This window comes from Telopea speciosissima, chromosome 9, assembly GCF_018873765.1.
Source record: "Telopea speciosissima isolate NSW1024214 ecotype Mountain lineage chromosome 9, Tspe_v1, whole genome shotgun sequence".
Taxonomy (NCBI): domain Eukaryota; kingdom Viridiplantae; phylum Streptophyta; class Magnoliopsida; order Proteales; family Proteaceae; genus Telopea; species Telopea speciosissima.
Window position 1 is genome coordinate 39,764,912 of NC_057924.1, and position 23,335 is coordinate 39,788,246.

General features: G+C 40.8%; 3 long non-coding RNA genes across 3 annotated transcripts; 2 read left to right on the forward strand and 1 right to left on the reverse strand.

Moving 5' to 3' along the window:
• The first annotated feature begins 207 nt into the window (after window positions 1-207).
• Window positions 208-14,758, forward strand: LOC122640602. The gene is made up of 3 exons (XR_006329702.1): window positions 208-218; window positions 822-836; window positions 14,461-14,758. It is a non-coding gene; the product is annotated as an uncharacterized LOC122640602 (long non-coding RNA).
• Window positions 8,753-22,793, reverse strand: LOC122640600. The gene is made up of 4 exons (XR_006329700.1): window positions 22,722-22,793; window positions 17,338-17,343; window positions 10,279-10,281; window positions 8,753-8,763 (listed from the first exon to the last, which is right to left on the reverse strand). It is a non-coding gene; the product is annotated as an uncharacterized LOC122640600 (long non-coding RNA).
• LOC122640601 lies at window positions 17,780-22,807 on the forward strand. Its single transcript, XR_006329701.1, has 3 exons — window positions 17,780-17,790; window positions 21,622-21,629; window positions 22,724-22,807. It is a non-coding gene; the product is annotated as an uncharacterized LOC122640601 (long non-coding RNA).
• The last annotated feature ends 528 nt before the right edge of the window (window positions 22,808-23,335 follow it).

Here is a 23,335-nt window from a genome sequence, read left to right on the forward strand (position 1 = left end):
TCAAGTTTGCGGTGTCATTCAACGGTCTCCTAGGGCGACCATCTCTGACAGCCCTTAGAGGAATCATATTGCCACGCCACTTGAAGATGAAGGTCCCCACCGAGAATGGGGTAGGCGAAGTCCAAGGAGATCAAAAGAAAGCAAGGGAGTGCTACGCCACCTTTATGAAAAAGAACAATGGTAACACCCGCGGAATAGCACTCTGCCTAGAGAACATGGTCAGTGACTAGAGAGATGAATTGACAGAGAGGAAAGGAAGACCAGTAGAAGACCTCATCCCATGGCCCCTCATCCGGGACGACCCCTCCAAGGTTGTATAGGTTGGCTCGCTACTAAGTAAGGCACAGAAAGAAGGGCTTGGACACCTCCTCCAAGCGAACATGGATGTCTTTGCATAGTCGACCTCCGACATGCCTGGAATACCACGTTCTATAGTAGAGCACCGACTACATGTCGACCCAACCAGAAAGCCCATTCAACAGAAGCGGCGTAACTTTATCCTCGACCGACAAGCAGCAATCAAGGAAGAGGTCAAAAAATTGAGCCAGTCAGGGTTCATCAGAAAGGAGAAGTTCCCAGCCTGGCTCGCAAACGTGGTCATGGTACCAAAGCCAAGTGGGAAGTGGAGGATGTGTGTCGACTACACCGACCTGAACAAGGCATGCCCAAAAGATGAGTACCCATTGCCCAGGATCGACCTACTGATCGATGCCACCATCGGCCATAAGATGCTGAGTTTCATGGATGCCTACTCCGGGTACAACCAGATCCTCATGCATGAGGGTGATGAGTCCTACACCACATTCCGGATAGACTAGGAGAATTACTACTACCACGTCATACCATTCGGGTTGAAGAATGCAGGGGCCACTTGTCAGAGGATGGTCAACAAGATGTTTAAGGGATAGATCGGGCGCAACATGGAGGTATATGTGGATGGCATGCTCTTGAAAAGCATCCACGCCAACCAACACCTGACCGACCTAGAGGAAGCATTCACAGTTCTGAGGAGGAACCAGATGAAGCTAAACCCTGCAAAGTGCGCCTTCGGTGTAACGTCAGGAAAATTTTTGGGGTTCATGATCTCAATACGCGGAATAGAAGCCAACCCATCCAAGATCAAGGCCATCCAAGAGATGGTACCTCCTCGAACGGTCAGGGAAGTGCAGAGGTTGAATGGAAGGGTCGCCGCCCTTTCCAGGTTCGTGTCGCAGGCAGGTGATAAGTGCCTACCATTCTTCAAAACATTGAAGAACCTCCGAAGCCCTAAAGACTTCACATGGATAGAAGAGGGCCAGAAGGCGTTCGAAGAATTAAAGGAGTACCTAGAGAGCCCACCACTGCTTGGGCGACCAGAACCTAACGAAGAATTGCAGCTCTACCTAGCCGCCACCCCTGTCGCAGTTAGTGCAGTACTGCTGAAGGAAGAAGACAAAGTCCAAAGGCCCATCTACTATGTGAGTCATGTTCTGATTGATGCAGAGACCAGGTACACCAGGATCGAGAAGGTAGCCTATGCATTGGTAATTGCAACTAGGAAGCTACGACCATACTTCTAAGCCCATACCATCATAGTCCTCACCGACCTCCCATTGAAGAAGGTACCGCACAAACCAGGCATCTCTAGGCGATTGATCGCTTGGGCTGTCAAATTGAGTGAGCATGGCATCAGTTTCTAACCCAGGATTGCCATCAAAGGCCAAACCTTGGCAGACTTCGTCGTTGAATGCACCTTACCAGAGACAGAGCCAGAAAAAAAAAAAAAAAGAGAGAGGCCAAGTGGCCACGGCCTCAAAAGACCACGACCAAGAGGCCACGGCCAAAGGGCCATGGTCGTCATCAATGGACGTCACCTATCAAGAGAGAGAAGAAAGAAAAAAAAAATTCATGAATGGGTGCCAACTGTCAAGGGCCGCGCCAAAAAGCAAAGAAGAAAAGAGAGAAGAAAGAAAAATAAAAAGGGGTCTTTGGCCATGGCCAAGGACCACGATCGACAAACCATGGTAGAAGCTTGAGGTTCGAGGTTCGAGGATCGTGGTTCGAGGTTCGAGCAAAGAGGTGTCTGTGGCCAAAGACCAATTCAAAAAATAAATAAATAAAAAGGCTACAGCCAAGGACCATAGGCGACAAACCATGGTAGAGGTTCGAGGTGGTTCGAGGTTCGAGGTTAGAGCAAAGAGGTGTCTGTGGCCAAAGACCAATTCAAAAAATAAATAAATAAAAAGGCTATAGCCAAGGACCATAGGCGACAAACCATGGTAGAAGTTCGAGGTTTGAGGCCCGAGGTTCAGGAAGTTCGAGATGGTTCGAGTTCTAAGGATCGAGAATGCAACTGTTGATGCACTGTCCAGGCTAGCCAATGATGAACTCAGAAACCTGGCCAATGCAGTGTACGTGGAAATATTACATGAGCTAACATACCGGGAGAAGCAAGTTAATGAGATTGAGGAGGGACATAGCTAGATGGACCCTATACTCAACTACCTACAGAATGACATCCTACCAGAAGACAAGGTTGAAGCAAGGAAGATGAGAATGAGAGCTGCACAATACACCATCTTTGACGGAGTACTATACAAGAAGGGGGGCAACAGCACCACTACTCCGGTGCCTAGGACCCAAGGGGGTAGAATACGCCCTAGCAGAAGTCCATGAGGAGATATGTGGAAGCCACATGGGGGGACCAACCCTAGCCTACAAAATCCTCCGCCAGGGACTGTACTGGCCACAAATGCAAGAGGAGGCCATATAATATGCTAATAAGTGAGAGCAATGTCAGTTGTTCGCCCCAGTACCCCATCTACCTGCCACCAAGCTGACATCGGTCATCAACCCCATTCCCTTTGCCATGTGGGGGGTGGACATCCTGGGGGACTTCACAGCAGCATCAGGCAACTGCAAGTACTTAGTGGTCGCCATAGACTACTTCACTAAGGGGGTGGAAGCCAAACCACTAGCCAAGATTACAGAGAATGAGATGGAGAAGTTCGTCCGTGATGACATCATCTACAGGTTCGGAGTACCAAAGATCATAGTCCCAGACAATGGGAAGTAGTTCAACAACCCCAAGTTCGGTGCTTTTTGTCAGAGCTATAATATTGACTATTGGCCTGTTTCGGTAGCATACCCATAGGCCAATGGTCAGGTGGAGGTGACAAATCGAACCCTATTGGATGGAATAACAAAAAGATTGGAAGGACCCAAAGGGAAGTTATTAGCAAATTGGGAAGGACCCTATATAGTTTCCTAGTAGATACGTCAAGGGACATACCACTGGAAAACTCTGGAGGACAAGAAGGTAGACCGCACCTGGAATTCACTACACCTGAAGAACTACTATCAGTAGAAGTAACAACAGCGGAGTAGCAGCAGCACCAACAGTAGCAGTAGATGGCATTACAGTTTCAAGGATAAATTAAAAAACTTTTCGAGAATACTCGGCTTCTTCTACTACTCAACCAAGGCATTATGCCACCAAGGTCCACGGACCACCGAGATAAGACATCCGAGGCTTTATGCCACCTCTGAGGCGTTATGCCTAAGGCGTTATACCACCCCTGAGGCTTCATGCCTAAGGCATTATGCCACCCCCGAGGCTCTATGTCTAAGGCTTTATACCACCCCCGAGGCTTCATGTCTAAGGCCTTATGCCACCACTGAGGCTCTATGCCTAAGGCTTTATGCCAAATCTGAGGCTTCATCCCTAAGGCTTTATGCCACCACTAAGGCTCTATACCTAAGGCTTTATGCCACCACTGAGGCTCTATGCCTAAGGCGTTATGCCACCCCTGAGGCTTCATGCCTAAGGCGTTATGCCACCACTGAGGCTTCATGCCTAAGGCTTTATGCCACCACTGAGGCTCTATGCCTAAAGCTTTATGCCACCTCTGAGGCTTCATGCCTAAGGATTTATGCCACCTCTGAGGCTCTATGCCTAAGGCGTTATGCCACCCCCGAGGCTTCATGCCTAAGGGTTTATGCCACCTCTGAGGCTTCATGTCTAAGGTTTTATGCCACCACTGAGGCTTCATGCCTAAGGCTTTATGCCACCACTGCAGCGCTATGCCTAAGACTTTATGCCACCTCTGAGGTTTCATGCCTAAGACTTTATGCCACCTTTGAGGTTTCATGCCTAAGGCTTTATGCCACCACTGAGGCTCTATACCTAAGGCATTATGCCACCCCTGAGGCTTCATGCCTAAGGCTTTATACCACCTCTGAGGCTTCATGTCTAAGGCTTTATGCCACCACTGAGGTTCTATGCCTAAGGTGTTATGCCACCCCTGAGGCTTCATGCCTAAGGCTTTATGCCTAAAGCTTTATGTCACCATTGAGGCTTCATGCCTAAGGCATTATGCCACCATTGAGGCTTTATGCTTAAGGTGTTATGCCACCATCGAGGCTTTATGCCCAAGGCATTATGCCACCACCGAGGCTCTATGCTTAAGGCGTTATGCCACCACTGAGGCGTTATACCACTAAGGTCCAAGGACCACCGAGACAAGGCATCCCTATGGACTGCCAACTACATGAGATTGTATAGATCAATATCAAAGCGACAAGGATCAAATCATATCAACATCTGAAGAAAGAGTCAAGCACATACAAAAGACAAAAAGCAAGCATCACAATCCAAAAGTTATCATCCAAGAAGTTATCATCCAAAAAGTCAACATCCAGAAAGAACATCTGTAAAATCAGGGGGCATCTAGTGGAGGAGCAGCCTCTGATCCAGAAGGAGACATCATATCAGCCTCAGCCGGACAAGAAATACTCTCCCCTGGTAAGACCGCACCCTCCTCTGTCACCACCACATCATCCTTAGGAAAGACACGAGCCACTACAACAGTCTCAGGTAGCAGCGTAGTGACCTCGGGGAACCTTGAGAAGTCATAATCAAGGGTCTTCTCCAGAACACGAATCGCTAAGTCCGAGGAAGTCAAGCCGCTAGGAATGGGAGCTAACTTACTCCTAGGGTCACCAACAGAAATAGAAGCTCTGGAGGCCCTACGACCCCTACTAGGGGTGGAATCTCCAGAAACCTCCTCCTCCCTTTCACTAGCAACAGGGGAAGGCAAAGAAGAAGAAGTATCCGCGGGGGAAGACGACCCCGAAGAAGACTCCTCAAGGGATCCAACCATGATCGCAACCGGATCAGAGTCGTTAGGTGATGACATGGACAAATAATGAAGTAGACTAGCTACTTGCTCAGAGCAACGATCTCCCAGACAAGAAGCTAGCAAGAAAAATGAAATGAAGACCACCTGCAAAGTATAAACAGCAGATCCATTATAGACAAGAAGAAGAAAAGTGGAGAAGCATTAGGGTCCATTACACCCACGCTGCGGCCACCATAGGCCCGGCCTCACACCCACAGGTACAGCCATCCTAGGCGCGGCCCCCACGCCTGCAGGCGACGGCCACCCAGGTGCAGCCTCACGCAGGCGCGGTAACCCAGCGGCCTCACGCCTATAGGCACGGCAACCCCAGGTGAGGTCCCACACTCACAGGCGCGGCCTCACACCCGCAGGTGGCGGCCACCCAGGCGCGGCCACACCAGGCGCGGTGACCCAGTGGCCTCAAGCCCGCAAGTGCGGCCACCCAGGCGCGGTGACCCAGGCCTGGCCTTGAGCTCGCAGGGGCGGCCACACCCACAGGCGCGCCTCACCTAGACGCAGCCCTGCATAAAAAAAAAAATTAAAAAAATTAAAAAAAAAATAAAAAGAAAAAAGAAAAAGAAAGAGAAGGGGTCGAACTTACCTCGGGGGGAAGGCGATCGCATAGGGAAGCAGGCACACGATGACGCGGCCACACCACTGGCACGATCAAGTGATAGAGACCACCAGAGGCAAGGCACTTAAGCCAAGCACCACTCAAGCCCTCCAAGTAAACAAGGCACCAAGTGAGCACAAAGCAAATACAAGGACCCAAAATCAAGCAAAATGGATACTAGTCTAGGTGACCCAAGGACAAGCGCATGGTGGGCACCAAAAAGAGGACAAAAGACAAAAGTGCAATGCAAAGGAGAAATGCAAGAAGAGCAAAGTGGGAGACAAAAAGTAAGAAAGAGAAATGAGAAGTGAAAAAAGAGAAAGTGAAGGAGAGGAACATATATTTACAAAAAACAAAAGTAGAAAAAGTGTAGGAGGAAAGGTTTGAACCCCCAACCTCTCCTACCTCACTAATAGATTTACAGGCAAGCCCCGCAAAGAAAGTTTATTCGCAGTAGACCCCTCACTATGTAAAGGCATCTACTCTCTTGGACATCCTATCTCAAACGAGTGGGGGGCAAATGATACATCCAAGATTCACCGGACCAATCAGCAGTTGCCACTCGTCGCAAAGCGACCCACTCCAGAACCAAGGAGAACCAACCGAGGGTCCCACCCAGGCGTGGCCTGCACCCAGGCGCGGCCACACCCAAGCGCGGCCACACCCTGGCGTGGCCTACACCCAGGCGCGGCCTGCACCCAGGCGCGGCCTCTCACCCAGGCGCGGCCTCACCCAGGCAAGGCCTGCACCCAAGCACGACCTCACCTAGGCGCGAACACACTCAGGCGCAGCCTCACCCAGGCGCGGCCTACACCCAGGCGCGGCCTCACCCAAGCGCGGCCACACCCAGGAGCGGCCTCTCACCCAGGCGCGGCCTGCACCCAGGCGCAGCCTCTCACTCAGGCGCGGCCTGTACCCAGGTGCGGCCTCTCACCCAGGAGCGGCCTACACCCAGGCGTGGCATCGTGGACGTAGACGTGATGTACACGGACACCGGGTCCACTCGTCTATGACCCAATCGTGTCACTACAGACTCATGTCACCACCAGGACTCTAGGCCACCGCTTAGAAGTCACGTCACCCAGATGGATTCAAGCACCAATGACGTTATCACCACACGCGGGTATCTATCCGCCAAGGATCTTGATACCACCAGGACACTCCCTCCTGCGGGGAGATGGCCAATCAGGATAGAGCCCCGTTACCCAAGGCCTCTATCCACTCAATAGCACACTCTCCATCAAACTGAGACTCTCCACACCGCTATACACTACTATAAAAGGCAAGGTACACAACCCCATTAGGGGACATCTAAACTCAGATTGAATAATCACTATTCATCTATTTGCTCAGGAGATCTAACTTTGGCATCGGAGAGCCCCAGGCCGGAACCACACCGGTTCTCTCTGTTGACCCCTTGGTCCACTTGCAGGTGACGGCACTCGCAGGACCGCCTGACAATTTCTTGACGCAACACTCCCTTCCTAATAATTGGCCGCACCCCTTCTAAAAACTCACCTAAAACGTCATGACGGATTATTTTCATGTGCGGTCCCCTGACCGGTAAGGTTCCCTAATACCTCTCACAAGAGGAGGGTGGTCTGGGTGATATCAAATTATAGTTCAAATGAGCCATGAGTGATGGTTGTCGTCCTTATTAAGTGGTCCTGCCTTGCTTGTTCAGATTGGGACTGGGACTGTTGGCTGGAGACGATGTGGTTTTTTTGTTATATGGTTCAACGAATTGAGTCTGACCTATCGTTTGTATTATTTACTTGTTCAGTGATGATGGGTGCTTGAAATGAAAATTTACTTGTCATTTAATTTTTGTTATTTGTAATTTACATTTTACATTTTGTTTTTAATTTTCCCTCTGTTCTTCTTATGGCTCCTCTCAGATCTTTTTGTTGTCTGTGTTTCTCTCCCTCACTTTGTTTCCTGAGGTGAAACATTAGCTTTTTTAGATTTTAGCTTTAATCATTTGCTATTAATAGGATTATGACAAAAATTTATCAATTAATTATGGGTAAAGTACACGTACCCCCTATAATGCACCCAATATTCCTCGTACCCCCTAAGGTTCTTAAAAGTCCACGTACCGCCCCTGCAAATTCCACCTACCACCCCTACTTTACCCCCTAATTCCAGATAAGTCTAAACCGTTAAGTTTAGCCGTTAAGTGTTAAAAACTTGATTATTTTATCCTTTCTTCTATGTTTATAAATTTGAAAAGACCTAATTGTCCTGACCTATTTGTTCATAATATGAAAAGACCTTTTTGTCCTAACCTAATTTGATAAGACCCTTTTACCCCCACTATTTGTTCTTAAGAACCTAACCCAACCTAAATACTAAAATGCCCTTGCTAGGGCATAATTACCAAAATACCCTCATCTTCCCCAAATCTCATCTTCCCCCAAATCCATCTTCCATTTTTGAAACTGCTCTCAAAATCCAACACAGACTGGTTTTTGTTCTCTGATTGGAATGACCGGAATCTCTATCTTACCAAACCGGACCTCTCCCCGGTGGAGGAGAAGAATTGATCCGATATCTACTTTAACCCCTGCTACTACCTAAGTTGTCTTCTCCAGGGAAGATCTTTCTTGCTTATAATCCAGAGAAAATAACTGAAAAAACGCCTGCAAGCCAAGATTTCTTGTATTTTCGAAGCAATCCTTTCTTGTCTTTTAATCATTAATCTTATTCGGTTTTTGTTTTTACTATTAAGTTCCGTGCTTCTTCTCCTAACCTGTATGTAAATGGTGGAATTTAGGGGTCCTAGACAAGCTTCGAGGTCACCAAACCCTGGAGAAAAACTTTCACTTCACAAATCTCTACCGATAATGTAGTCTATACAGATGCGTGTCAAGTCAGATCAGTCCACGAAGACATTGAATTTGTTATTCATTCATTGTGACTTAAGCTTCCGTTCGTGGAATCCGGAACCCAAAAATAAAAAAAAAATCAAATGGAGTAGGTTTTTGTTCTCTCAAAATCAGAGAACAAAAACTAGTCTGTGTTGGATTTTGAGAGAAGTTTCAAAAATGGAAGATGGATTTTGGAGAAGATGAGGGTATTTTGATAATTATGTCCTAGCAAGGGTATTTTGATAATTAGATTGGGTTAGATTCTTAAGAACAAATAGTGGGGGTAAAAGGGTCTTATCAAATTAGATTAGGGCAAAAAGGTTTTTTCATATTATGAACAAATAAGTCAAGGTAATTAGGCCTTTTTAAATTTATAAACATAGAAGAAAGGGTAAAATTATCAAATTTTTAGCACTTAACGGTAAAACTTAACGGTTTGGACTTATCTAGAATTAGGGAGGGTAAAGTAGAGGTGGTATGTGGAATTTACAAGGATGGTATGTGGACTTTTTAGAACCTTAGGGGGTATGAGGAATATTAGGTGCATTATAAAGGGGTACGTATATTTTACCCGTTAATTATTGTCATAATCCATTTCTACCCTCTCTACAAAACCCCCTTCGCAACAACCCATTTCCACCCTCTCTGCAAAACCCCTACCCACCCAACCCCCATCCCACATTCAAAGATTTGCAATCCTGCCTCTGTTTGCTGATTTTTAAGGTATTTTTATGTTTAATGAATTGAGCTGAGGTATGGTGTTGTACTGTGCATAGCAATTTTGATTTTATAATGATCGGACCTGAGGTAAAACACGATCTTTTCTAGATTTTAGCGTTAGTCATTTTCTATTAATTGGATTATAATAGCAATTTATCAATTAATTGTTTTCATAATCCATTTCCCCCCTCCTCTCTGCAAAACCCCTTCACTACAACCCATTTCCACCCTCTTTGCTCTGGAATATCAATAACGGATAGTTGTATCTTTTCCCTATGGAAATTCTTTTGTTTTCAAGCCGACTGCGGGCCACTGCTCAAAGGTCACGTAAGAGAACGCCTCCTTCAGCATAAATCTCCTTAGAAGCCAGTGGGTCATCCTCTAGAAGACGAGAGAGGCCAAGGATGCAAATGAAGGTCGGTGCGATTGAGTTCAAGAAATTAGATATGGATTCCATGGCTACAGTTGCTTCTATTCCCAATTCTATTGTCAGTGAAGGAGTGACAGAGCGAGCGATATCAATCAATTAAAGTCAGAAAAGAGAGAAAAATTAGTCCTAATTAAAGGACTGAACATTTTCCTGGCAAGGTATGGCTCGCTCTCTCTCTTTGTGCTTTTCTTCATTCTTAGTATCATAAGTACAAGAATTGAAAGAGCGACGACTGATGGGTTTTGCCTGAAAGAAAGATGTGGACGTTGTGTTTATTCTCGAATTTTCAAACATATGTTCTAGCAAATTTGTTCTTTCCTCTTACATGTTTAAATACTTCTCTTTCCATTTTTAGTTGTTGTTGTTGTTGTTCTTTGTCTGATAATATATACATTAATAAGATATCCTTCTGCATCTTCGTCCGGCATTACTACTATCCTTTCTTTAAGATTCTATTGATTTGTCAAATTTGGGTTTCCACACAACTGTCTGATCTAATGGTTGAACGGCTAATCGCACTGTTGTTTTCAGCTCTCTCTCTCTCTCTCTCTTTTTCTGTTTCCCCATTTCAACGAAAATATGAGGTTTCAGGTTTGCTTGCACCACACCTTCCTGTTTTCTCCAACATGGTTGGCTCATATCTGTCTGTTGTATTCATCTTATATCGTGGTAGTACTGCATTTCAATGTCGGAATTACATGGAACTTGTGTTGTGTAATGGGTCTCTTCTCTTTGTTTTCACGTGTCTATACACTCTCTTTCTTTCTCTCTCCCCCCCAAAAAAAAAAAAAAAAGTGGAAAAGTTGGCCTTCATTGCCCTTCTCAGTTAGGATTTTAGGTGGGTAAATCATGTATGTTTCATTTTCTGTAGTTAGACATAGAAGTCTCTGGGTGGAATTGAAAATTATTCAACCTATGCTGGTACTAATTCCTTTAACTTCTCCTTTTTAGGCTACCTGAGAACTGAGAGTTAATTTACTCTTCTTTTCCTCTCTCCAGTTGGTATAAGTGTCTCTGCCGAATTTACAGAATTCTTCAAGCCATTTCCTGTATGTTTCTAGCACTCAGCATGGTTTGCCTTCATCTATTTATATTATTAGGATTTAGGAAATAAAAAGGCTTGCCTTCAGAGAGTTCTCTTAAGTTCCAGGAATGGCATATTTGCTTTCCATAGTTAAGGATAGGGAGAAGCCTCATGACTGGGGGTCAACCGAGAGCATAGTTTGATCTAATTTGTCTACCGAATGCCTCAAGGAGATATTTGTTGAATGTTCTGATTCTCAAGTCTTCCCTAAGATTGCTTCAGGACCAGTTACAGGAGCAGAAGTTGTAGGATCAACTTTGAACACAGTGCATCCCTTGGCATCCGCTCTTCCAGGCATCCAACATCTTTCCAGCTCTCTTTCCTTTACCAACTGAATGTTGCTTTATATTTAAAACATTCTGTTATGCAAACCTCATTTGCATTCTACCAACTTGTATAGCTGGTCCTTTTGTCATCACAGAGGTAGGATTTATTGCAGGATTCTTTGTTGAATATTGAACTGAACAATTCCTCTATTTGGGTTGGAAATTGGTCTCAGCTTTGTCCTACCTGCAAGGTTGTTCTCCCACTAACTTGCTTTAAGGGAACAGGATGTCTCAAATATAATGTTCCTCCCTTCCTCTGGCCCTCATACTCAATGATCATCAATTTTACTAAATTGAAGAAAATCAAGGTTTTTTCCTTCTTAATAGATAATCAGGCTTGTTCGCTCCAAGCACTGTCCAACATGTAAACTCTGTGGTTACAATTCAAATTATGTGCACTGATAAAGAATACTACCAGAGGTCGAGAATTGTTTCATAGTTTAGCTATATCATTGTAGATTATTATAACCAACCTCATAAAAGGTATTCGAACAGAATTGGCAGTAAAGCTTGCTGAGAAATGGAGACACCATGTGGTTGTTGGACATCATGGCAGAATTGTATTTCTGGTTGTGAATACTATTGTATTTATTGGAGCAGAAGCTTTGACTATAGCACAAACATAATAGGTATTTAATTACACCTTTCTGACAACTTTTCTCAAAGTATGGTGTTGCTGAAACTCATTATGTCATAGGATGAAAGCTCAAAGTCTAATGACATCATAATGAAATCCCAATCAAATTTGTAGATCCTTCACCTCTGCAGGAGAATGATTGATTTGAGATTTGGTAGAATTCCTTAGTATTGATTTGAGCATTTGTAAAGTGCAGTGGAAATGAGAAATCTAGATCATATAATGAGGTTTGAATCTGTTTCTTAATTTGCTTCTTAATTTTTTTTATAAATATATAAGGGGTGCTGGAAAGGCTTCCAGGTCAGGGCATGATGGATTTTTCCCTTGCCTCTTTACATTATTTGCAAGTATTGGGATTAGAACTGGCTTATTGGCTATGATCTGTGGACACAATTCCAGTCCTCCCACGAATGGTTGGGATAGCTGACCAATTTGGCAGCTGATCTGGATTGGCAAAGGCTAATCTAACCATTGCACCAAACTTTTGAAATCCTTGACCTGTCCAGTAATATTTAGAAGCAGTTTTTGGTAGTCGTAAAGGCAAAGAGAGAGAAAGGAATGGAAATGGGCAATGGGCAATGGGCAATGGTGAATACATCATTCAACTATGATTTTAGAGTACTCTTTGCACCAAAGTTCCAAATCAGGCCCATTGCTTTAGAAAAACATTGCTTCAGACTCAAATGTAGCGTAACTAGGGCTATTCAAAGAATCAGCCAATAAAAATGTGGAATAATGTTATAGCTGATCCACATGCTGGCAATGGACGAGAACACACAAAATTTATTTTAAATTTATCATTATTTAATTTCTCTCTACTTCAAATCTTCTCTTTGGTTTTTAGTTCCATGGTTGTGGTAATTTGATTGTTTTCTTTAGATCATAGACAACAAATTGAGAAATTATGTTGGTTTATTATCGAGAGACATTTCGTGGCTTATCATAGAAGCTTGGACTGTGCAAGAATAGGAGAGTGGATTACGGAATTAAATGGCTAAATGGCTGTTGTCACATGAAATTCCGGTTTATGGATTGGTGCCGAGTGTTGTGACTTATGCTACCCTAATGGATGCATGTTACAAAGAGTGAAATCTAAGTGATGTGGCTTGAGATGGAAGAAAAATTTGTTACACCTTCTGTTGTGACTTATACTGTAGTTATAAAAGTATTTGCAAACAATGGAGGCCACAAGAAGCTATCCCAGTACTATCGGCGGGCAAAGGGTCTCACCCCACCTCAGATTACTTACAATACCATCATCCATAGCTGAAATTTATTCCTAAATTTCATTTTAGAACTTATTAGTGCTTGTATTGGAGGATATTAGAATTGGAATTCAGTGAAATTGATCAAAGAGAAATGGTTAAACAGATCAGCGGTTATTGATTTTTTCTATGTATCTCTAAGCTCTCTAGGAATAAAATCAGTAGAGATGCCTTCAAACTTGGGTCTGAAGAAACTAGAATGATTAGTTTTTAAAAGGTTGTACCTTCATTGAACTTGTGTTCTGTGAGTTGATTATTCATAATTATTCTGTTACAGTGTTACCCGGGTACACCCAAAGCGAGACTGCATGAAGGACTGGATTGTCTCTCTAAAAGCATTGCAAACATGGTAAAAAACAGACATTAAAATGGAAAAAGACTGAAACAAATTATTCTAATGAGAGGTAACATTGAAAGTTAAATTGCGGACTTGTGCACAATTGACCATTTGATGCATTAGAATGGTTTGGGATTTTCAGCATTCGAGATGGGTTCAGGCTACGCCGATACGAATCCACATTGGCCGATCTGGTTTGCTCTATATAATATTTACCTGATCCTGTAAGATATTGCCATGTATGTGCATTGATTGGATCAGTGTTGTTTTATTTGAAAATTTATAGGTCTCTCTTCTTTTGCTTTAGGGTCTTGATTTACTATTGTACAACTGAACCTCAATAGGTTATCTATTTAGTTATTTACTATTGTACAACTGAACATCAATAGGTTATCTATTGACAGATTGCACCCAAGCACTCTTTGGTTGAAGGGGTTTTCTTATTCACACCCCTCAAGGTGTCAAATAATTTGTAATCCTACTTTTTTGTCCTTTTAGTATAACATACATTTTTTTTTCCAATGAGGTCAAATATTATCATTTCACATGTATTCTCAAAAAATGTGAAAATCTATGAAGATGAGAAAAGACAGAGATGCCCTTCGCTCCATTACACTCCATGGACAAGATATGTTGTAATCTTGCCATTGTCATCCTGAATCCTATTTATAGGTCTGCAGGAGTAGATTCGCTCCATTACACTCCATGGACAAGATATGTTGTAATCTTGCCATTGCCATCTTGAATCCTATTTATAGGTCTGCGGCAGTAGATTGGAAGGATCAAAAGTTTCATGATTCAGTTCAAATCTCAGACTGGTTTTTGAATAGGAAGAAGGATTACAAGGATGGGAGGCAATCACAGGTTGTGTGCAACGCTTTCAATATGAAGATGTATATAAACTAATGCCAAACAATAAACTCAAATGTTTATAACAAACAAAACACACACTATGCCTGATTAATTATACATTGCACTTCGTTTATATATTATTCCCTCTACAACACACCATGGTAAAGTACTACGTACTCTTACCCATTCATGCATGCTTGTTTAATATTCTCTTCCCGAAGACATATGACGAGGATGTTGTAAACATCAATTGTATGAATAGGGGAAATTCCACCAAAGCATATATAGTGACTGGGATACTTGCTAGCAAGATAATTGGAAAGGAGACCCATAGACGAACACCGTATCGAAGCATAAATAAGGTAGCTGCCACAAAAGCTATCATCATCCCCACAATAGAGACGAAGAGAAATAAAAGGCCCAACATCAACATTCGGGGCAAAGTTGACAAGAATTCTTCTTCCGCATATCGTGAAGTAATAATAGCTAGAAACATCAACATTGAAGCGACTGAAGAACAGAGTGCTAACATATTTGATACGACAAAAATTATAGGAAACTTGCCTTGTACGTAATTGGGTTCTCCTCCTCCCGTATTATCAGAACTATTCCCCTTATTTGAACCTGGTACGGTAAACACTGCTGCAAACATAATCGTAGTGTTAAGGTTGCTACCACCATGCATTGTGTTGCTGTATCCTTCATCCATACTGCTCCTTCTTTCACTAGATCTTTATGCTCCTCCGTGAATAATACTCTTGCTGTTTGCCCTTGCATGTTTTCATATAAATCATAGTTAGAGGTCATAATACTTTCCACTTCCTAAAATAATGATAAAAAATAGAAAGTATTAAAATTAACACACACACACACACACATATCGTGAAGTAATAATAGCTAGAAACATCAACATTGAAGCGACTGAAGAACAGAGTGCTAACATATTTGATACGACAAAAATTATAGGAAACTTGCCTTGTACGTAATTGGGTTCTCCTCCTCCCGTATTATCAGAACTATTCCCCTTATTTGAACCTGGTACGGTAAACACTGCTGCAAACATAATTGTAGTGTTAAGGTTGCTACCACCATGCATTGTGTTGCTGTATCCTTCATCCATGCTGCTCCTTCTTTTATTAGATCTTTATGCTCCTCCGTGAATAATACTCTTGATGTTTGCCCTTGCATGTTTTCATATAAATCATAGTTGGAGGTCATAATACTTTCCACTTCCTAAAATAATGATAAAAAATAGAAAGTATTAAAATTAACACACACACACACACGCACATATATATATATATATATCTATGTATCTTATAAAAGTACATACTCAAACTTTTTTCTCAAATTTTTCAGATACCCAAAATGTCCCTGATATCCACCCATTCAAAGACCAAAATACCCCTCTGTCCCCATTCTAAATCTTTTATCCAATTTTTCAACTACCCAAAATACCCCTGAAATGACCGAATAATCGAATCCGGACCAATTAACACCCTTTGCCCAAATACAAAAGGACTCCTTATTCGGCTCTCAATTGAACCGATGCCATCCTCACTTCTACCACTGCTAAATGACAACTGCCAACAACTGCCTCTCTCTCTCACTGCTAAATGACATCTAGACTCTTCCTCTCCTGCCGAAGCATAGAAGATGCAGTTGGTGCCGTAAGAAATACGATCCATTCAGATTCCAAAACCACTTAAAAATTAAGAAACGGCCAGTGATCGGTGTCATTTCAACAAGTGCTGTTGAAATTCCCAAATGCACTTATTCACGCAAAAGACAGAACACCATCTGTATTATCATCTCAAGGTAATTTTGATTTTTACGCAAATCTACCAAACATGGTGCCTATAGCGGTTGGTTTCGTACTTTCTTTACTTTTTGTTATGTGTAGTATTCCAACCCTGAATTCTGATGTGTGAGATTTAGTAGGATTGGAGGAAGATTTTCATTTTCTAATTTGCCATTATATTAGTTTGATATTCATTTATATAAAGCCTCTATATCAAAAATCGCCCATTGGCCATCCCTTATTTATTTAGGCTACTTTGTGGGAGAGCCAGATAGGCTTTTGATCTAGAATATTAACTTGAAATTTTTTTGGATGGGTCTTATATTGGGTGCCAAAGAATTGGATAACTTAGCAAACCAATTTTACTGACTCATCATTGGGATGATTTTTCTTTGTAAATAACTTAATCTCTATTCCAAGTTAGGATCCGCAGTGGAAGTAACCAAGAACCCTGTTATTTTGCTTTTTAGGATGGAGAATAGAACTGTTCCAAGGTAATTTTGTTATTCAAGTTCTTCAATTCTCTCCCAGTTCCTTCTGATGAAGAAACAATGTATTGCTACTGCGGCTGATATTGAATGAAGATTATAAGTTGGTGGAGATCTTTGTTAGAAAGTATCATCAGGGGCTATAGAATGATGGGAACTGTGAATGCTAACTTTACAAAGTTTGTTCAAACAATTTTGACAGGTATTTGCATTTCTGTATACTTGTTGATACTTGGCCATGTAATTTTCTAGGTTATTTACTCGCTTTCTTTGTCTACAGGTAACAATCTCTTCAATTGATGATTAGATTTTGTTTGTTTTCATGTTAAATTTTACCAGTAAAACTTGTACATTTTGAAAAGTTTTCAATGTTTGCTTACCCATTGAACCATTGATGTAAGAAAAACAGATTTGCAGTTGACCAACAAGTAACTATATAAGGATTAAGAATTTTTTTTTAAATATTTTTTCCCTCTCGATTTGGTTCTTTCTAATTCTTGGTATTTGAATGAAATTTCGATAACATAATAAAAGATACCTCTCTCTGTCTCTCTCTTGTTCGTTTTGAATCTCTGCAATTGAAAGGATTTTCAACAATATGAAAACAAGTACGTCACTTATTTAAATGGTAGTGTCTCAATGACACCTCTATAAGTGTATTTACAACTTGACACCTTTTAATTGTCCAAGTGCACCTCAATATGTTTTTTTTTTTTTTTGTTATTTGGAAATTAATTAAAATATGCATGTTTAACATTGATCTTAATTTATATTTACTTGAATTGATAACATGATTAGTAGAATTAGCATATGTTATTGGATAAATGCAGCAAATCAAGTTTGTTATTACTTAATTGAGATGCATTTAATTTTTTCCAAATGTTCTCTTGTTACCCTTAACATATAGCCCCACGTGCATTTGAACATCCTTCATGAGCAAAATATATGCGCTTAGGCAATGCAACCAATATTTGAATGTTAGTAGTCCTAAAGAGATAGGAGCACATGAGAAAAAGAAGAGCATAATGATGCTATTCAAAACCCAGCCATAAATTCATCTTCATGATTTATTCCATACAACAAAAAATTAGAACCATCACGTTTCAAACCTATATGTTCTCTATTGATAGTTTCCCGCCTGGTCAAGGTTTGGCTTGTCATGAAATGAAACCCAGATTGAATTTTGACGGGGCAGAGGATGCACTCGAGTCATAGATCCCATCTATTAAGAAGAACCCAAGTCATTTATTTTGTCTATTGGACTGTTTTAATTAATCATATGATTTTTTATTTTGTCAATGACTCTAACTACCTGTAACTCTCAGAAATTCTTCTGCAAAAACCTGCTATTCTGTTTTCCCCAAAAATACAGACTTGGATTTAAGTAATATAAATAAAACAAAATGATTCATGGGATTGTTTTAATTCTAATTTTCATTTTTGGTGCAATAACCTAATTGTAGAGCTACTGGTTTGTTGAAGATTCTACTGTTGGAATCAGGAGCGCTTCGCATCAGCTAATCAAAACAGCTTCGATCAGGTATGGGTTTAAATTTATGTTCAAATCTCTATTTTATTAATTTAGTATATTTGGTTTGCAACCCCTGTAAGAGCAACAAACTCATTGTATATCGTTGGTTTCGTTTTGTTCATAGAATCTGAACATTGCAATGTTTGGTCAGGTAATTTATGTAAGTATGTGTAATTTTTTAGCAAATAAGTTTTTTTTTCCTAGAATATATTCAAGCATTCCATTTCGTACAGAAAATTGATAGCAGAAAAGCCATATTCCTTTAGTTATATTCTCTTAAGGCTAAAGAAAAAGGATTTTTTTAATGTTACTTGCTACAGAAAAAAAGGTGAAGAACTTGTAGAAATTTGGATTGAGTTTTGCTTCTTTTGCTTCTTGGGTCAGATTAACTCTAATTTCTATGGGACTTCAAGAATATACTTAAAGCTGCCACATATGCTTTACAAATAATGGTTGTGGCTGCTACATACAGTTTTCATATAATGGTTGTGTCCACTCCCGAGAGTAGTGCTTCCTTAAAGTTCAGCATCATCTGCCAAAGTTGGACCAACACCATCAACTGGCCATTTTAATGAGGAAGTCAGGGCTATATTACTTCAAATAGCACATGTTACAACGTCCCATAATCTTTTTGCCTTCATGTTCTTCTCTACACGATTATAATTACTGTGGAGACAAACCAACATTACCATTGTTCAAACAATCTTTGCCCAATTGAAATCATGACCTTAGTGACTCTTCAGACAATTTATCTTATCCACCTTTGTTCTGTTTATGTCCTAGCAATCACCAATAACTAAGGGGTTAGCAAGCTTTGAATGACATTAGTGTATTTCCTTTACAAAAAAATGTCGTTTATTAATGTTTTCTTTTTAAGTTTACAGTTACAAGAATACAAGAAAAAATGATCAAATCTATACTCGTAATTCACACCATGTTTGTTGGTTCAGGACAAAAAAGGTGTGACAAGTTTGAGAATGTCATACTATGGATGTTTGAGAATCAGCTAATCATGTAAAATAAAATTGTCCTAGCTTTTCTGTTTTTTGTTAAAATTATTCTAATCATGTTCTTCCGTTTCGGTATAATAAAATTGTCCTAGCTTTTTGTAATTCTTCTAATCATGGCTTATGAGCTTGATGACATCTCTTGTTCATTGAGGATGTAACTGAGTGCCTTTTTTCTTCTGTTTAAATTTAGTGGGTTCATCGTTGAGCGTCTGATCTTTTGGAGATGTCCCTATTGGCTTTGTATGGAGTTTTATGTTGATTCGGGCTTGAACGAACTCATTTGGGGTACCGAGAGGTAATGTTAGTGTTTTCTTTTCAGAGATGTGGTGTCCAAATTGTAGTTCGGGAGTGGCGATGGAGAGGATCGATTTTACAATCTGGTGAAATCAAGGAGGATTCATCATCTTCATCACCAACATTAACAATAACAACAACAACAACCACCACCACCACCACCACCACCATAGCAACAACCAAAAAACTGAGCATGATCCAATGGGATGTCGAAGTGAACAAATGCACGAGGTTCAACTTAATGACGGGACGTTGATCCAATGGAACAGGCTTAGAGGGGTTCCTATCTCTTACTATTTTCCTTTCCACTTCTAGCCTTACTTTTTCCCCTTCTAATACCCTTTTTAAGTTTATTCTGCTGGGGGCTGTTCCATTTCCCATGGATGTTCCATGCTTGAAGCAGCTTGGTGTTGGAGGTGTCATCACTCCCAATGAACCATACGAGACATTGATTCCTACATCCTTGTACCATGTGTGTAATTTTTGAAACATCATATGATTATTTTGCATCCTTGGTTGATTGTTGATATGTTTTTGGGTGGTCCAGTCTCTTGAAACTCGTATACAATCTAATATATTTTCATAGGGTTTTTGAGCTTTTTGGTTCTTTCTCTGGATTTTATTCTTCCTATGAATTCTCACTATCTGTATATCTTCTTTATTACTTTGGTTTGGATTAAATGCATTTATTCATTGAATATTTTCATAGAATTATATTTTTACATGTTTATTGTATTAATGGTTAATTACTTCCAATATTATGGGTAGCTTTGATGCATAGATTGTCTAGTGTTCCCCATCAGTCAAACCTTAGAGTTAGCTTATCTGAATTTCTAAATGGAATATCGTTCTTCTGTTTTCTGGTGGGGAGATGTTTCAATTTCCTTCATTTGGTTCGTGGTTAAACCTCAACAGCATAAATGGAAATCTCTTGCATTTGAACATATGGATCCTTTAATGGTTGTCCGCATTCACATGCCTCCTCTTTCCAAAAGGAGGTGTATGGAATTTAGGGATTTAAATTATATATAGTCAAAGGCATTAAGTAATGTTAAAAATGCAACATTCATTGGTTCTTGCCGTTTCAAGTTGCATTTTTTCATAGGATATGAGTGATTTGGCATTGAAAATAATATCATGTAGATAAGACAAAGCAATAATATAAAATAATATTTCTTTTTTGATAGAAGAATAAGATATTATCTAATGTGTTTAAAGGATATAATGTAAACTTGTCATTTGAGGTTGAGATCTTGGCCCTTAATTTTCTAATGGAATTTATTTCAAATCACTAAGTTAGTTAAAAGGCTTAGTTATTCAAAGATAAAGTACTAATAATATGAGAGTCCCCAACATGCCTCTCTCTCTTTCTCTCACCAGCATATGGCTGCACATGCATTTGCACGTGTGAGTTTACTAGTATAGATAAAAGTACGTACTCTACTTCTATTGTCAAATTTTTAGATTCCCAAAATGCCCCTGAGTTCCCTCCCACGAGCTCTTTTTTCCCATGCGAACAGACACATCTCTTGGTTTTTCTTTTGGTATACTTTTTCGGTAGACTATTATACCCTTTTTTTTTATTTATCTCCCATAATACCCTTCCTATGTTAGAAAAATTACTATCACTAAATCTCTATCAATGCCACTCTCTCTCCTCTTCCACACCAACACCCTATCCATCTTAAACAACACAACGTTTCTCTATGTGTTGAACCAGGCATCCCCTACGCAAGCCCATGCCTCTGTTATATCATCACACCGTAAAGACCACTGCCAAATGAATACCTCCCTCCCTTCTCCCAATCATCTCTCATCCCTAACTCTGACTCACATGTCACCATACAACACTCCTGCTCTTTCACTCCCTCATCTCTCTCCCTCCATGAAGGAAATTTTGTGTTGGTTATTTGGTTTGAAATATTTCTGTTGTGGTCAATGTTGAAGTGCAACAGCATTCGGATAATCGGGGATTTACTTTGTGCTGTTTGTATGGAAAGATTCTTGTGGTGGGCTTTATGACATATATCTCCATTCTTGACAGAAAGATCAGATGCAGCAGTTACAATATATCAACTCATGAGAAACCAAAATCTGAGTTTTGAACATATTGCTTTTTCTCTTCTTCTTCTCCTTAAAGTCGCCTTCTGTCAATGGCGTTTTTTGAGTCTTTAGCTGCTGAAATTGATAAGCAGGAATTGGAGATTGATTGGTTTACTATATTGCAGGTAAGAGGACGCAAAAATCTCAAATGGGCTTTCTTCCTTTTTTCATTCTAACACTCATTCCACTTTTGGTTCATTTATCTGTTGTAATTGGGTCTGCCTGCTTATTGGAATTGCTGTGAAATGGTAGGTTGTTGTGTGTCTCATGGTTCTGGTTCTTTGATATTTTTCTCCAGGCCCTCTGATTTATATTTAGGTAAGCAATTTGTGTTGGGTGTCTGATGGTCCTGCTTATTGTAGTTGCTGCTAAACTCTAATCCCTTTTTTTTCAATTCTGGTTTATTCATCTGATTAGTATTCTGTTTGACCATTGTTTCGGTGAGCTTCCAATAAAATTTCCATACTTTCGAATTTAATTTTTTTCCCTGGTCATATAGATGGTCCACTAGAACTCTTGTTCTTGTCTTCTGTTTGACATGGCTTTGTTTAACATCTGATATAACCAACCAAAATTTTCCTCCGATTTTAGAGTGGTTCTCATTTGCTACAAATGGTTACTGGTTGTTACAGATCTCCAGGTCTTATCAACCCCTTTCCATACCCTACTTCTAGGAAACCTTCATGAGACTTTATTTGCTTAGTCGACATCCAACAACATTATTTCTGTTTTACTAAAGTAACCCCTCCACAGCATTGACATTCACAATTTTTGCTTATAGAGAAAGCTTCTCTCTCTCTCTCTCTCTCTCTTTTTCATGCATTCACACCCACTTTGCATAGTCCATCTGAACACTTCGGCCCATATATATGATATTTGATACATCATAAAACCGGCACCCAATAGAGGGAAGACATGCATGTGCGTCCTCTCAGGAGAGAGGTTAGAGAGAATGAGGGGTGGGCACTCGACCGGGTCGTGTTGGTGGGTATTTTAGAGCTCCTTTAACTTGGATAAAATTTTCTTTTTATTTTTCGTTTTCTTTTCATTTGTCAGTGGTAGGGTTTATGCTAGATTCTTGGATTAATAGGAAAAATGTCGCTCTTTTTACCTGAACCCATGTTTTACATTTTTTTTTCCCTTCTATACATATCAACGCAGATTTCATTCCGCATTTTTTCTGGCTTCATTCTGTGCAGACAGAGTTGTGTGATTTGTGAAGAAATAAGAATGGCAAGAGAGAAAATCTAGATAAGAAAGATCGATAACAGGACGGTGAGGCAGATTAATTTCTCTCAGAGACGAAGAGGGCTCTTGCAGGCTGAGGAGCTCTCCATACTTTGCGATGCTGAGGTCGCTTTGATCATTTTCTCCATACTGACACGTTTCATGTTCTCCCCTCTCTCAACTCTGCGCGTACAAAGCCATGGATGTTATTTTTTTAAGAAAAAAATCCTTACTTTGTTCTCTATTTAATGGTGAATGTCTTATTTTGAAAACTGATTTTCATCAGTGACTGTGGGAAAGGACACGACACCCCACGGATTTTGAGGAATTCATCTGATTTCAGTAGAAAAATAGGTAGCTTCACAACCCATAAAGTCTTTGTTTTCTCCCTTTTTCCACCTATTTGATTTATGGGTGTGATCGTAGATCTCCATGCCACCCTTAATTTCCAACTGTTGTGAAGATGAATGATGACATTCTCTCTCACTAGACAGACCCCCTGGTTTGAGAGAGTACCTCATCTCTCTCTATTTTGATTGTGGTTCTCAGGGACTTTTTTTTGGATGTGGTCTGAGTTGGATGCCTTCG